Source organism: Cheilinus undulatus, linkage group 10 (genome assembly GCF_018320785.1).
Source record: "Cheilinus undulatus linkage group 10, ASM1832078v1, whole genome shotgun sequence".
Taxonomy (NCBI): domain Eukaryota; kingdom Metazoa; phylum Chordata; class Actinopteri; order Labriformes; family Labridae; genus Cheilinus; species Cheilinus undulatus.
Genome location: NC_054874.1, coordinates 3,382,214 through 3,399,759, shown reverse-complemented (window position 1 = coordinate 3,399,759; position 17,546 = coordinate 3,382,214).

Below are 17,546 nucleotides of genomic sequence, written 5' to 3'. Positions count from 1 at the left end.
GCCAGTAAAATGTGTTCATCATCTGTTGAACTTGATGCTTTCAGATTAGATTTAAAGACACAGCGATCCTGCTTCTTTTTGCCCTGAATTGTTCTGTTAGTTCTGCAAGATGGCATCCATCAACCCTCCCTTTTCACTCTCTATTCATCTCCAGCATTGAAGTTCAACCCTCCTACAGGACGCATTTACAGCGCGGACAAGGCCGCTCATAGCGGGGAAAAAGAGGAGAGCTTTCTGGGATCTAGACAAACTTGGGGTCCATGGAGGTTAGAAAAGCATCGGCTCATTGTAAAGTTGAGCTGTGGTAATTGTATTTTATTTTGTTTTTTGTTTTACCTGAATAATTACCAGTCTTAGCAAAGCGTCATTATTTATGCTAAAAAAAACCTTCTGAAATGTTACCCCTTTGCTTAAAACCGAATAAAAACGGGTTAACAAAAGCAAGAGGTGACGAAATAGGATTTTAATAGTGGCAGATATGGGTTCAAAGTGACAAAATTGGTTGAAGAGTGGCAAAAGCTGTCAGAAGAAATGTGAAAGAGGGGTTTTAAGTGGCAACATTGGGTTTAACAAACTATACAGCGTTGTCAGCTTTGAAAAAACATGTACTTACGTGATGAAAAGGGGCTAATCAAGTCAAAAATGAGTCAAGAGAGGCAACAAAGAGTGGAAAGTGGTAAAATAGGTCATAAGGGGCAGAAAATGTGGTGAAATGGGATTTAAAGAAGAGGCTTAAAGTTGGTAAAAATATGTTTAAAGATTATAAATTACATGGCCAAATGTAATTTAAATTAATGAAAAGGGCAGAAAAGAGGGCGAAATGGGAATGTTATAGTAGCAGATATGGGCTAAATTTGACAAAATTGTGTTAAACATGACAAAACATGTTGGAACAAATGGTGAAAAAGGTTTTCAAGTGGTTAAAATGGTCATAAAAACAGTTAAATGCAATTAAAATCAGTAAAAATGTCTTTGTAAATGGTATAACGAGGACATCAGCGGCAAAAATGTGTGAAGAGAGGCAACGATAAATAGAATGTGGAAAACTGGATGAAAGGTGGAAGAAATGGGCTAAGTGGGCTAAAAACAGAAAATGTAAAATTGGAATTTAGACATGATAAGGATGGGTCAAAATTGGCAAAAATATGTTTAAAGTTGCAAAAATGGTTGGCAACGATGATAAACAGTAATACAAATTGGCTAAAAGTTACAAAAATGGGTTAAAAGTGACAAAAATGGGCAGAAAAGGTGGTAAAATGGAAACGAAATAGTATCTGATGTGAGTTAAATGTGTCAAAACAGTCAGAGAAAATGGTGAAAAGGGGTTTTGAGTGGCTAAAATTGGCCGAACAGACAGTGAAATGTGTCAAAATGAGCAAAAATGTGATTCAATAGTAATGAAAAGGGGTAATTGTGGCAAAAATCAGTCGAGGCAACAAGAGGCAGAAATAGGCAAATGGTTCAAAAGTGGCAAATGTGATGAAATGGGATTTAAAAATGAGCAAAAATGGCAGCCAAAAGCAATGAAAAGAGATTTAAATGTTATGGTGGTGTGGTGGACCCAGAGGGCAGACCAGAGTTAGCAAAGGTTTAACAGATTTATTGGTTATGTGCAGTTTAGGAGGGGGGCATGCACAGGTCCTAGGGGGGTCAGGAGATCCACAGGAGGAGTGAGGGTGAGGGTGAGGCTTCTTGTGGCGTGAGGCGAGGAAGGAGGCACTGGAAAAAAGGAAAAACAAGAAATGGTCAAAAATGAGTTCACAAGCACAAGAGAATCTGCAGATAATGCAAAGTGTATCACTGGTAGTAGCAGGTGAGCCGTTGTACCACTGTGCGTGACGAACAATACACTGGCGCTGAGGCATCAGTCTGCTGCAGTGAAGTAGTGAGCTTGATTGTAGATCAGCAGCAGGTGTGGTCACTCAGCCTCAGCGCCAAATGGGAAGGAGAAACCTCAGGAGAAAGCAAAGTTAGCACCAAGCCGCCAACACAGGAAACCAGTCTTCAAAATAAAATAAGTAAAAAGCAAAGTCACCACATTAAATGTGGTAAAAATATTATCTTAAAGTACAAAAACGGGTATGAACAAGGGAAAATATTTTAAAAATTGCAAAAATGGGTGGCAAAAGTGATGAAATGGGAATATATTGGTGGGAGATATGGGTTTAAAGTGACAAAATTGTGTGAAGAGTGGCAAAAATGGATTTAAAGTAGCAAAAACATTGTTAAAGTTGCAAGAATGGGTGGCAAAATGTGGTGAAAAGAGGTTTGATTGAGGCAAAATTGGTTTAAAGTTGCAAAAATAATGAGTAGAACAAGACAAAGGGGCAGATATTGTACAAAACTGACGAAAAGTGGGAGATAGCAGTGGCAAAAAAATGGGCAGAAAAAGGTTAAAAGTGGCATGAATAAATAATTCAGATCCCAGTAATAGTTTTACACTTTTCAGCTCTAAAAGGAGGAAACCGTTATCCAGTATGCTACCAATGCTCTATCACACACATTATTACTGTCATCACTGCTGGGAGGGGGCATTCTCTGGGTTTATTTAGGGGCTCAGACAGATCTGTGGGTGGGCCGGAGATTTTATTCTAACTTTCTCTCACCGGTGCAGACTCTAGCTAACCTGACATACCCAGCATTAAACTCACACAAAACAAAAACGCTCTTATTAACATTTTATAAGTATACCAACTCAAACACGTCCTTACCCAGACATCCTCTTCTGCCATAAACACACACACACATACACACACAGACAGGAAACAGGAAAACAGTCAGTGACAGTGAGTCACAAACAGGTGCTGAACCTGTGAGAAGAGTCTAACTTTTCTTCTCTGCTGCTCTCTTTATCCTGAATAAACAGAAGGCCAGGAGAAACACAAGTTAATTATCTTCCCTGATAGCTGTGACTTCCTCCCACATCTTCGACTCCTTCAGCGGATCATTTAGGTCCCGTTGCCCTCTGACAGCTGTTTCCCCTTCATTATGGAGGCGTCGTCTTCCTCCAGAACTCAGTACTTCTTAACGACAAACCAAATTCATTAAAACTTATATTTTATTCACAATAGAGCAAGAAAACACATCAGAGACAGTTTGAGACAGAACATACATCTTTGAAAGTAAAATGTCCACTGTTTCCCCTCCCTTTTCTTCAGGTCGTTCTTCTTTATGTTTGCTTCTCTATTTACTGTGCTCTCCCTTTTCATATTTTATCTGACATTTTAAAATGTTTTTAACATGCAGGACAGAAAAAGAACCTCTGCATGATTGTCTGAATGGCAGAAAAACGGCAGCAGAGAGGATCCCTCATCTCAGATGAGTCTGCCATTGTGCCTCTTTGTGTGGTGCATTTTTATAACTTGTTTGCATTGATGCAGAAAATCGTTGTGTTGCTTTCAGCAAAGAGGACTGAAGGAGACTGAGGATGTTTTCTCTCTTTCTCCTCTGACTGAATGTCTATTTGTCCACGCCGTTCCCCTCTCACTCTGTTTGTCTCTCATTAAAGGCCGTCCACATCGATGCAACAATCCATACAATCACGTATTTCTATTCATGAGTTTGTCTTTGGATTGCTGTAGTTCTGCACCAACAAATGTCAACACTGAGGCTGTTTCTCATGAGGCCTGAATAAAAGACACGCCCGTATTTATCTGAGCTCCACGCCGCCATCAGACCACACATTTTTACAGCACTCACACTTCTGTCACCTTCAGCTCATTCACCTCTGATGGAAAGCTGCTCATAGTTTCCAGGTTTTTAAATTCAGTTTATTAAGAGGCATATTAACACTCCTTACAGAGAATGCCAGCACAGAGGCTTATGGGAAACTGTGAGTAAATCCTCTTCCTAATGACAGGAACTTATGTTGGATTTAAGAAAGAAAAGACAAAACAAGAGCAAAGCTACCAAGCTTTTCATGAGTGATAAATGATTGGAGTGATGTGCTTTTAAAGGGGACATATTGTGCAGAAAACACTTTATCAGGCTTTTCTAACATTAATATGTGCCCCTAGCCTGTCTACATTCCCCTCAAGTACCAGAAGAAACAGCTTGAACTAGCAATAAAAATAGGTTAAAGGTGGCAAAAATAGTCAAAAAGCAGCAAAAAAAGGGGTGAAAATGTGGAGAAAAGTGGAAAAATGGTAAGAAAGTAGCAAAAATTTGTGAGAAGTGACAAAGACTAAGTGGAAAGTGACTTAAATTTGACAAAAAAGCAGTCAAGAGTGGCAAAAATGGGCAAAAAAAGAGGACACAAGTGGTATGTAATGGCAAAGGGCAGTTTGAATGGGCAAAAAGTGGCAAAAAATTGTGAAAAAAGGGCAAAAAATGGCAAAAAGAAGAGTCAAAAATTTGGAAAAAGGGAAACAAGTGGTATTTAATGCCAAAAAGGTCACTTAAATGGACAAAAAGTGGCAAAAATGAGATAAAAATGGCAAAACTTGGGAAAAATGGCGAAAAGACGTTGCAAAAAAATTGGAATAAAAGGGATATTTAATGGTAAAAGGTGGCTTAAATGGGCAACAACGTTAAAAAGGACAAAAATGGGATAAAAGTGGCAAAAATGGGGGAAAAGAAGCAAAAAGAAGTCGTAAAATGGCCCAAAAAATGTGAAAAGGGGTATTTTGTAATTGCATTATAAATGAATGCAAACTAAAATATCCAAAATATATTAATGTTAAAAATGTTTAAAGATCAGACATAAATGTTTGAAATGTTGTTGTTTTATTTAAAAAAAAAATTGAATCCTTTTTGTGGGTGGAGGTCCACTGAATGGATCAGTTCTTCTTAGGGGAGGCTAACTCTCACACACTTTGAAAACCCCTGCTCTAACGGATTACTTTGTAATGTGTTACCCCCAACACCGGCTCTGAGCCAATCAAAAAAGGAGCTAGGTTCACATTAGGCCACCAGGACCATAGTTTAGACACCTCTGTTCTTCCTGACCGTCTGTTTAGCTCATGGAGGTCCTGTAGAAGCTTCAGGATTTAAAATTCCTCACAGTAGGTTTAAATTCCATCTTCAGTGATGTATTTTTATTTCAGTCTTTGTCTCTGAGGCGAGCTCTTCATGTTTGCATCATTTCACATTGAAAGTCAAAGCAGGCGACTGTCCTCCCTCTAAAAATGGAAAGACAATAAAGACGATGGCAAACTGTGCAGAGTGAGCTCTGTAAATACTGACATGAATGCACAAAGAATTCAACACGCCCTTTGTGTTGCTTCTGTTAGAGTTTGGGGATCTGTAACAAACAGTTTTGTAAATTTTCCATGTAAACAGAGTGTTTGCTCCTGTAAATGGCTCCCACTAGAGTTTGATATGTGACAGGAGCTTATGTATTGGTGCATCTTTGCCCTGTCTCTAACAAAAATGAGTTGCAACAAACAAACCTGTTCTGTGTTGAGCTTTAACACCTTTTGATGAATAAACTCAGCTCTAGTGCTGCACATAAACCTCTGAATGAAACTGAAAACTGAGCATCTGTCACATAATCCAGGGATTATAAAAGTGAAGCCTTGAACCGTGACAGCAAAGCTAGATACGATGCATGCTATTTCTCACTGCTGGAAAAGCATGGTGAATGTTGGGAGAGGACGTCCAGGTGAATATGGAGCTACCCATGAATCTGCAGCAAACATCACAACTACTAAAACAAAGACAAGAAATTAGAGTCATGTTTGGCTTTACTTGTAAAACAGTGGGTGATGAAGAGAAGTAGGAATTTGGTGGGAGCTTCAAAATGTTTGTCACCTGTCAAAGAGAGGGCTGCAGAAAACGTGACAGAGACAATCCTGGCCAATATAAAATGTTTGTTAGGCTCTTTGCCGTTGCTTGATTAGAGAGAGAGAGGAAGTATGAGGAGAAAGAGAGTGGGGGAAGACATGCACCAAACAGCACCAGGATTTGGATTCTAACTTGCAACCAGAGCAGGACTGTAGCCTCTGTGATCCACCAGCTCCCTCCATCAAGCTCTGAAAGCCTCCAGAAGAGCTGCATGTACCGACTCCTCTCTGCAGACCTGCTCCTCCTTCTAAAGCCTTCCTCCATGTACCAAAGTGCTGACTGACTGTTCTGTGACTCTGTCTGTTAACTGATCAGGGAGTTAGAGCTCTCCTGTCTCTGTCTCTGTTAGCAGCAGAAATAAAAAGCCTGACTTGTACCTGGGCTCTGTTGTGTTTCTAACCACAGCTAGTTTCTGACATGTGTGGTTCAGCCTGACTGCCCTCCATCAGAAACACAGGAGAGATCAGCTGTGAGCTTCACTCTCACCAGAGGAAATGTTCCAGCACTCAGAGCTTCCAGAGGGAACGGGAAGAATGAGACAGAGCGGCCTCTTTTTCTGTTGCTCTGTCCCGACTTTCAGCCAGAGAAAGGAATGATCAGCTGCTGTGACCTCTACTTACTTTTCTCCTGTAGGTTTATGTTTAGGTCAAACCTGCAGTTTCTTCCACATGTGTCAGGTTTCGCTGATCATATTGACAGCTGACAGTGCTTTAAAGTGTTTTAGTGTTTTAAATACGGAAAAACACAAAATATGCATTAGAGCTGATGGTGGAGGAAAACTTAGCAATCATAAAATGAATCAGGATTAATTCTCCAGGCAGCAAACAGAATTTATCCTAGAGGAGAGATTTCAATTCAGGCCCTTGAAGTGGATCAGCTGACTGTTAAAGCTTCACTTCAGTTCTGATAAAACTGCTGACAGCACTCTGAATGAATCAAATCTGAAAGAATATTGATTTGTAATGGCTCTGTGCAGCAGCTCAGTTCCTCAAACGGAGGGAATAAAGGTAAAAATCATCTGTCAGGATGTTTATAGTGCAGCTTTATTCTGAGTCCTGATTGTACTGTAATCTGCGAAACCTTCCTGCAGCCTCAGCAACGATATTCAATCCCCATCAACACAGATATTTAACTTCTATGGCTTAGATAGACCAGCTTATTCTGAACATTTTGTGCAGGTGCATCAGCGTAGAGCTTGGGGATGCATGCGTCTGCATGCAGCTTTAATGTTTGGACTGTATGATGTCCTGTAGATGCAGTGATTCCACAGAGGTGCATTAAGACAGCATATAGAAGAGACTTAAATCCTCCCAAACTGGACAGTACTAATGCAATTTTTCTCCAGGTCCATGTCCTCTCATGTTCTGCTTCTTATTTTCTGAGAAAATAAAAACATAAAAATAAGATTCTAGGAGATTGGAACACGTGCTGGAGCCTCAGTATAAGTACATATTTAAAGCCTAATGCACATCTCCTGCACTTTTTACCATACTGTAATACTTGAAGTGCAATTGTTGATGCTAACATTCCTGCAAGCCTTCATTTGTTATGTTTTTTTTTTTAAATATGGTAATAAATACTGTACAGGGTAAATCTAAATTCCTCTGAAATGTCAGTCTGAGCATGTATCTGAGCGTGCACATGTACAGTTTGTGCTTTCATGGAGCAGCGGAGAGCCGTCATATTCTAACCCAGTTGTGTCAGGCTGATTTTGGTGACAGTCCCTGTGAAGATCGGCCCTTTAATGATGTCAGGAGTTCTGAGAGAAGAGGGAAAAAGAAATGTGAGAAGACAAACATTTATGGAGGAGCAGTGAGTGATGTGATTTTAAAAACCTTTTCTTTTACTTTATGATCACCTCCATCTGTCTTTGTATCCTAACGTCTCCGGCTCGAGTCAATTAGAGAAATGAGAGGAAAAGTGAGTGAGGGAAAAGTCGGCCACTAACGTGATCAGACACTGAAACTCTCTCCATCACCCTTTGACTCTCACTCACAACGACAGACTTTGACACAAGCGCATGAAAAAGCTCCGACTTTGAAGACAAAAGCAAAAAAGTCAAATATTTCTTTTTAAACTTCACAGAATAGAACCAAAATAATCCCATACCCCCCAGATTAGAATAAAAGTCTTTGGTTTGTTTAATCTGAACTGCCTCCTCAGATCTCAGGCACTCAAAGATCAGCCTCTAAAAGGTTTGAGTAGAAAATGTTCAGGATGACAGCGACACGTGGTGTAGATGATAACAGAGCAGGGTTGTGATGAAAGAGACATCTATGGAGAGGATTTAGGAGCCTGTAGGACCGATACCATCACTGCTTTATTCAACACAGACAGAGTGGGAGTAATAATGCAGCACTGACCTGCATTATTACTCTCAACACATCCATGGTTGCTTTGTTTTATGAGTAACAGACCACCCAATAAGTGAAAGACCACCCCTAAGTGAAAGGAACTGTTGAAGGGAACTTTAAGGGAAAATAATTAAATAATTGCAGGATCAATCGGAAAAATGAAAAAAAAAAAGGGTTAAAAGTGGCAAAAAATGGCCAGAAGTGGGAAGAGGTGGTTCAAAATGGCAAAATTGGTTGGAAGTGGCAGAAAAAGGGTTACATTAGCAAATCTGGGTTAAGAAAGGAAAAACATGGCAAACTGAGCAGTAAAAATGGTGTTAAAAAGGCAAAAATTGGGTGAAATAGGCATACATGGGTCATAAGTTGCAACAACTTGGAGAAATAAGTGGTGAAAAGTGGTTCAAAAGTGTTAAAATTGGTTAAAAGTGGCATAAAGGGACAAAGCAGCAAACCTGGGTTAAAAAGGGGGAAAAAGTAGCAAATATGGGGTAAAATAGGCCAAAGTTGGTTATAAAAGATAAAAACAGGCCAAATTAAATGTTGAAAAGTGGTTCAGAATTGACAAGAATTTGTTAAAAGAGGCAACCCTGGTTTAAGAAAGGAAAAAAAGTGGCAAAAATGGGTCAAAAAAGTGTGACAAAAGTGGTGAAGGACTTGTAAAAGTTGCAACAATGGCTAGAAGTGGAGAAAGTAGGAGATAAAAAACTGGTGAAAGAGGTCAAAACAAAGCAAATACTGTATAACTTAGAAGTGGCAGAAATTAGTGGAGAAAACTGGTTCAAAAGTGGTAAAATTGGTCAAAAGTGGCAAAAAGGGTAAAAACACCAAACCTGGGTTAAGAAAGGGAAAACTGTGGCAAACATTGGGTTAAAAATGGTGGAAAGCAGCAAAAAAGGGACAACATGGGTTGACAGTGGCTAATGGTGGATATGAGTGATAAAAATGGTGAAAAGTGATTAAAAAAAAGTGGCAAATGTGTTTAAATTGTGAAAAAAATAGGTTTAAAGAAACAGAAAAGTATAAGGCAGCAAATCTGGGTTAAGAAAGGAGAGAAAGTGAGAGGGACCAGGATGCAGCTGAGGACCTCCACTTCATACCGAAGATCGGACGAGTGCCGCCATATCTCATCTTCTAATACCAGAAGTCACTTGAGCTGGCCGTCTTCTTTGTTGTTTTCTTCGTGCATCGCCGCCATATTAATAGAGGCAAGTTTGTTACATAAGAAAATACAAAAGACTTTTCAGACTAACAAGCACAGCGATTCCATGACGTTAATTTTAATAAATTTATGATTTATGAACCAAAATCAAGTATTGCTTTGCAGAGACATAACATTCGACAGGATATTGGCTGGCCGGACGCTAATGGTTTTATTTTAAATCATGGAGTACATCTTTTCATTTAACTGAGAAAATACAAGAAAGCGGATTCTGTTTTCTTGTTTCATTGTCAGTTATTATTTTAAGATGGATCATTTATCTTAAATGATTCATTAAAATCCATGTAATCTCACCGTTTGAGTTTTTTATCCAAAAACGTGCACAATCCTTGTCTACTGTACCCAACGACGTAGCGACTTGCCTCTGGCAACATGGCAGCAATGCCGACGTCTGGCCAGCCAGCCAATCTCCCGTCCTGTATTATGTCTGTGCTCAGTGATACGTGAATTTGGATCATAAATCAATTCATTAAAATTAATGTAACATTATCCCGTACTTACCCAGAAACTCACATATTTTTCGTCTACTTGTATTTCTTTACGTTGTGGACTTGCCTCTGTTAACACTGCAGCGGCACACGGACAAAACAATGAAGACGACGTTCAGTTCAAGTTACTTCCAGTATTAGAAGAGGCGAAATGGCGGCAATTTTCCGGGTGAGAAGTTTCTTTCTTTTCTAAACTTCTGGCGAGAAGTGGAGGTCCTTACTCTTTGGAAAAAGTGATAAAATGCGTGTTAAAAATGCTGAAAGCAGAAAGAAAGTGGTAACACTGGGTTTGATGTGGAAATAAATCTTACAAAAAGTTTGGAACAGTGATGAAAAGAGATTACAAAGTGGCACAAATAAATAATTTGAGCATCAGAACACAATAATAGCTTGACTATTTCCTCTCCACCATTGGCACCAATGCTACGATCCAACACACACTGATATGAATAAATCAGAACAAGGAGGGCCCATTCTCTGGGTTTCAGGGGCCTGGGTACATCTAAGGAGATGACATCCTTAATCCCTCAAGAATCAGTATGCATATTTTTTTTTGTTATTGCATCCTTTGTTGTTTTTACCTCCCTCTCTGTGTTCAACATGAAACATGGTGAATCTTTAATCTTCAGCAGGTTTTTATGAAACACAGAATCATCTCCATGGAAGCTGAGCTGCTGGAGGAACATGCTGTCCTCCTGTTGGTTCTTTTTCTGTTTGAGCCGCTTTAATATTTGCTGCAGACATCCCACAGATTCACGACTGCATGTGGAAAACTTTAATATAACAAACTTTACTAAATGAGTCATCACTTCCATGAACATTTACTCCAAGTTACACAATCATATTCCTATTCTCTTTCCCAGTATTGGAACTTTAAAGTACCATGAAATATTCAGAGTGATCATGTGAAATTAAATCTGAGTAACGGTGGTGCAGAGTACTGAGAAACCCCCCAGAGGCTTCTAGACAAAGATTCATTTCCTTTCCTTTTCTATTTCTGCTGTGAACTCAGTCGGAGAGTCTTTCTGAAATAATGTTCCCATGCAGACAATGAAATACAATCCCTCTGAAAAATGGAGAACGTGTCTTTTATCTCTAAATGAGCTTTTGACTTCAAGAGGACTCTTCTTATCCTTTATTCTTCAATTCAATTCAGACTGACCTCGGTGACGCAGGAAGCAGAACAAAGCAGATTAATTGATTTTTATGTGAAATCTGCTGGTAATTGGTTAAAAACACTTTTTTTTGTACACATCAAGAGGCTTCATCCTACAAGGCTCAGGAATAATACCCAAAGAGGCGAGTGAACAGTTCTACGGCTAAGATGATGTTTGCTGAAGGAATTTAACCAGATCATTTCAAAGCTTATTATGATCCTCGGCTGTACAGTATGTGCTTCTCGCCCAAACGCCTACAGTGGCCTCATCTTCAACCCTTTATCTTCATTTTTCAATGAGGACACAAAAAAGAGTGGGTGGAACCAGCTTCCAACCATTTCTTAAGCAGACTAAAGCTGAATTATTCCAAAGAACTAAGGCTGGAATAAAGAGAACAGGATCATCGTTCATCCAGAAGCACTGGTATGATGAAGCTGTGGATGTGTTCTAAGGGTCACACAGAAAACTCCCCCAGAATTGTTGTCGAGAGACCACCCAAGCTTGGGAACGTGTTTGTATGTGCTGATGGACAACCATGTCCAAGCATCTACTCATGCATCATAACAGATTTTAGTATTAGGGGCGGTCTGTGGCTGAGTGTGAAGCGCTCGGGATGAGGGTCAGGACCTTCAAGTTCGAGGCCATGGTTCTCTACCAGAAAACAGTGAGTTGCTCCTTCCAGGTGGGGAGAGTGTCATTGCCCAAAGTGAAGGAGTTCAAGTACTAAGGGGTCTTTTTCACAAGTGAGGGTAGAAGGGGCCGCAAGATGGACAGGTGGATTGGTTCGGCATCTGCGGTATTGACGTTGTACCACAGCAACATGAAGATGGAGCCGGAAGGCAAAACTCTCAATTTACCGGTCGATCTTCGTCTCGGGCTGCACGGCGGCACAGGGGTTAGCGCTGTTGCCTCACAGCAAGAAGGTCCCTGGTTCACTTGGAAGGAGACCCCAGGATAGACTCAGAACACTCTGGTGGGAATATATATCTCATCTGGCCTCGGAACGCCTCGGAATCCCCCAAGAGGAGCTGGAAAATGTTACAAGGGAAAGAGATGTCTGGGTTGACCTGCTTAGCCTGCTGCCTCTGGTTGCACTTGGTGGCAACTGTGTCTTTCACATCATTGTGGAGGAATTTTGCCCCACCCGTCTTTGCAGAATTGTTTCATTTCAGGCACGTTGTGGGTTTTTCCAGCATGGATGGCTGGTTTAAGGTCACACCACAGCATCTGTAGGGTTCCATGTGTCCCCATGGAGCCAGTTGCCTGGTCTGTTCTGGCGTATTTGCATGTTTTGCCACAGGGTTGCCCCAGGTTTGTGCGAGTTTGCCCTAACCTTTATTCGGAGAGGCAGGAAGCAGCTGAGGACAGTATTGATTAATGTATTAAGTCTTATTTTTCCTTTTTCTAAAGGAGAACCAACAGCTCTGTCCATCTCCCCTCGTATTCCCCCAGGCTGAATTTAACAAGCTTTTACGCACTTGCCTCATACATGCACACACGGATGCCAGCAGAATAAATGCTTCCTCTTGTGCTGGGACTGATAAACCTGCAGACATCATTTAAGATCTGAGATTTCCTTTAAAAGTTGGTTGTTTGTGTGTCTTTGTGCACACTGCAGTCTAAACAGCTACATCATTCATCAAATCCACAGGGTGTGCGCCTAATGTGACATGTTTTTTATAAGAACAAGCTTACGCCTTGCCTCTGTTTAATTTGACAATTTTCTCAGCTGCATATCTGATTCATCAGTGCAGAGGTTCACCGTAGTATTCATAACAGCAAAACATCCTCAACACAAAACCTGAGGGGCCTTTTTCTGTCATAAATGAGATTTCTAAAGATTAGCTCCATTTCCTTTTCTCCTCAGCGGATTCATCTCTCTTTGTGCTGCGAGCTTTTAATATCAGATTACAGGATCTCCTCAAAGGTAATGCTGGCCCTCTACTCTCCCTCTGTGTATCAGGATTCAGTGCCTCTGTTTTCCAGGGGCTCCTTTGTCATAAACAGTTGTGATGCACTTTTTGTCATATAGCTTTGATGGAGCAGATTTAATCTTCAAGTACCACACTGAGTGATTTTACACAATTGAGTTTTTGAGCGCACTTAAAAATGAAACCAGAACTGTACTACAGAGAGGGGCGCAGACTCCAGAACTGTGAGGACAGTATGCTCAGGTTCACAATAAAACAATGGAACTGGACTTTGGGCTCAAGCATACTGGATCCAGGTCCAGCTTCTTCAAAAGTACCCTAAAAACTGTAGACCATCAGACAAAGCATTGGAGAAAGTCATACTCGTAATTTCCCCAACCCTCAAAATGCAGCGGTTTTGCTCCAACCAAAGGCAGATGACCTCGCACACTGGAAAAGTGTGTCAACAGTGAGTTTTTTGGCCTTTTTGGGATTGCTTTGCCATTCATTTTGACATGATTCCATGATTTTATTGTTTGCGGCACAGGTGAGTACACAGACAAAATTATTGGTACCCTTCTAATGAAAAAAGAAAACCCACAATGGTCACTGAAATAACTTGAAACTGCTGAAAGTTATAATAAATACAGATTAACTAAAAAATAACTAATAAAAATCGAACATTACCTTTGACTTTTGATTCAAAAGAACCATTTAGAAAAACAAACGAATGAAACTGGCCTGGACTAAAACGATGGTGCCCCTTAGAAAGTGGAAAATAATGTGACCATAGGGACATGTTAAACTCTGGCGTGTCCTGTAATCAGAATCACAGGTGTCTTTAAACCTGTAGTCAGTCAGTCTGCCTATTTAAAGGGTGAAAAGTCATCGCTGTGCTGTTTGGCATCACGGTAACCTGACACGTCAGCTGGATTTGTTTCACACATCCGTCTGGAAAACCTTCGATACACAGTGTGTGGGAAAGGACAGAGCCTTTGAAAAAAACTCGGAGGGTGATTGGATAAACGTTCTGTCTGTCACATCTTTATGGGCCAATCAGAGCAACAAAACACGTGACATCGTCACCGCTACCGAGGAGTAAACGCCATATAGAACTGCATATCAAAACCATGGCAGCTGAAGACATGTCAATACACGACTTCTGTTGTTTTTGAAAAGAAAACAACTCACTGCTGTTCTTTGTTCTTCTTTTAACCAAGAAATGTCGTCAAGTTCTGATAAAACTGGTGCTTTAGCAGCACCCACGCTAATGTCTTCCACCTTAGCGGCACCGGCCTCTTCTCGCTGCTTGCTTATGTCACGACTCCACCGTGCCAAAAAGTCCTGCCCCTCGTCACTGATTGGTCCTGTCACTTTTCTAACCAAACAGTTCAGATGGGAACTTTGTAAAATGGATTCACCAGTGAGAAACAGAGAAATGGACGTATCCATCTGGTTTGCAAGGTTAGCATCATGGTGTGTACCAAACTGAACATGGAGCTCAGAAAGCTAAGGAGACAGTCGTCCAGGAGATTAGAAAGACAAATAAAGACAAGCATGTTGGAGGTAAAGGCTAAGACCATCTCCAAGCAGCCTGATGTTCCTGTGAGCAAAGTTGCACGTATTATTAAGAAGTTTAAGGTCCAAGGGACTGTAGCCACCCTCTCTGGACAAAGACACGGATAATACAAATGGTAACCAAAGAGCCCAGAGCAACTTCAGAAGAGATTAGAGGTGAACTCCAAGGTCAAGGTACATCAATGTCAGAAGGTACCATCCATTTCTGTTTGAGCCAAAGTGGATATAATGGAAGATAACCAAGGAAGACTCCACTGTTGAAAGCAAACCATAAAAAAGCCAGACTGGAATATGCAAAAATGTATACTGACAAGCACTAAGCTTCAGAGGGAATGTCCTTTGGACCGATGAGACAAAAGTCTCACTTTATGGAGAGTCACATCAGCTCTGTGTTCTCAGATGCTAAAATGAAGCATACAAAGAAAAGAAGGCTGTAGCTACTGTGAAACATGGAGGAGGTTTTCCAGCTCAAGAGAAGGACCTTTCCTCATCAGCGATGCCTTTATAGCTCAGTGACCCACTGACCTTCTGATGACCTTTTGCTTGTGCTGAAGGATAGGAGCGAATGGTATTATGTGATGGTTCTGGATCTGTTTGGATAGATCTGCTGTATGTGGAGTGACCTGGTTTAGCAGCGGTCAGTGCTGTAAATAGACCTGCAGCGTATTTCTGACCAATCAGAGTGGAGTTGCACTTCTGCTACGCGCCAGAGCTGGTGCCCGATACATAGTGGTGCAGCAGTAGTATGTGGAAATTCGAGGTTACAAATGCACACACAACTGAAATTCTCTAAATACAAAAACATCTCAGATTGGAGGCTTGATTGACGCCATGCTATGTGCATACATGTCTGTTCTGCATCGTTTAAGGAAAGGGTGTGGTATGAGGGTCATACATCAACACGTTCTTCCATTATAGCTTGAATGTGGTGACTAATGCAGAGGTCAGACTACATATTATAGTCCCAAACACAAACCCATACAGTAGTGATGGGGTTTTTTTTTTTGGACCTGTCAGCAAACAGATCCTTTTTTTCCACATCTGGGATGCCGTATGACCACCCATTAGAGAGCAGAGTTTCTTGACCCTGCAGCACTTACTGCCTAATAAGTACAGACACTTAAAAAGAGCCTTTATCTGCTCTAATATTGTGGAGCTGACAGCCATCCTGGTTAAATGAGTGTGAGATTAGATCAAATAAAAGAAGGGGGGATAAAAAGAGACTTATGAGCATGTTTAAGAGCTGATGATCAGAGAAGACTAATCCTTCCTGAATCTAACGTCTTGACTTTCACAATAAGAGCCTCCTAAAAAGACAAAGTTTCAAGGTACTCATTAATAAAGCACTAAAAATAGCACTTCCTGTTCATAATAAAGGAAGTTAAAGTATTTTCTAATGAGGTTCAACAAAAACAAAATAATCAGTGTGCAATAACTGTAAAGGTGGTTGCAATATTTCCTAAACCATCTACTCTTCATTCATGATTCTTCATAGCAATGTTCCTTAATGTCTGTGTAAGAGCATGAGTACACCTGTGCTAGTTTAACAAGCCTGGGGGGAGTAAAATGGCCTCATATGGGTAGGACTTCACACATGATAGCTGCATAAATATAAAGATCTGAAGGTCTCCCACCCATGACACCGTGTCTGTTAGGTATTTATCTAGGGAGTTTTGAAGCTGAATCAAAAAAAGCATGCCTACATGATAGAAATCTTTTTGTTTCCTTTACAGAGAAAAGAAAATTGAGAGAATAAGAAAACAGTGATTTGCAGGGTAGTCATACCACAGCAGCTCATTGAGCACAAACTGAGACCATCACATTTAAACCCTGACAGCCGTGATGGATCCAGAGTGAAGTTGATTTTCCTGTCTGCAGCACAGATGGTGCAGCAGTTAGTCTTACTGCAGAAACAGTGATGGGAACAGTCTGAGGCTCACAGAATGATTTGGGAGCTGCTTTCAACAACAGTTTAACACAAGAGTCTTTAAACAGGAGTGATCAGGATGTAAACTAGTGATACTCAGCGTGTGGCTCTTTTATGTCTTAATTTGAAATATTATTCCCCCTGAAAACCTTAAAAAAGGGAAACTTTGACCTCAGAAATTAATCACATTGATCGGTTGTTTCCCAGACTAATATAGAAGGCTTTCGTTGTAAAACTTAATTGTCCCATTTATCCCATTTTACAAACATTAAGTCCATTTTTGCCCATTTTTGCCACTATTGACAGCATTTTAGCCATTTAAGCTACCTTTTACCATTAAATACCACTTATTTCCATTTTTCTGGGCAATTTTTGCAACTTCATTTTGCCACTTTTGTCCAATTTTTGCCCTTTTTACAAGTTTTTGCCTATTTAAGTGACTTTTTGCCATTAAATACCACTTATTTCCAGTTTTTTTTGGTCCATTTTTGCAACTTCTTTTTGCCAGCTTATCCAATTTTTGCCGTTGTTCACTATTTTTGGCCACTTTTGGCCCATTTAAGCTACCTTTTGCCATTAAATGCCACTTGTTTCCTCTTTTTTTGCCCAATTTTGTAATTTCTGTTTGCTTCTTTTTCAACCCTTTTTTCCCATTTAGACTACCTTTTGCCATTAAATACAACTTGTTTGCTATATTCCCATTTTTGCAACTTCTTTTTGCCACCTTATCCCATTTTTGCCCTTTTTGACATTTTTTTTTGCCACTTTTCACCCATTTAAGCTACCTTTTACCGATAAATACCACTTGTTTTCTCTTTTTTTGCCCATTGTTGCTACTTTTGACTACTTTTTGCCCATTTTTTGCCATTCTATCCAATTTTAAGCCATTTAAGCTACTTTAAGCAGTTAAATACCACTTATTTCTAATTTTGTTGCCCATGCTTTGCAACTTATTTTTGTCACTTCCCTTTTTCACAATTTTCTGCCTATTTAAGCTACCCTTTGCTAATAAATACCACGTGTTTCCTTTTTTTTGCCCATTTTTGGCACTCTTTTGGACCATTTTGGTCACTTTTCTCTAATTTTTTTCCATGTTTTTGCCACCTATAACTTTTTCTATTTCTACTTC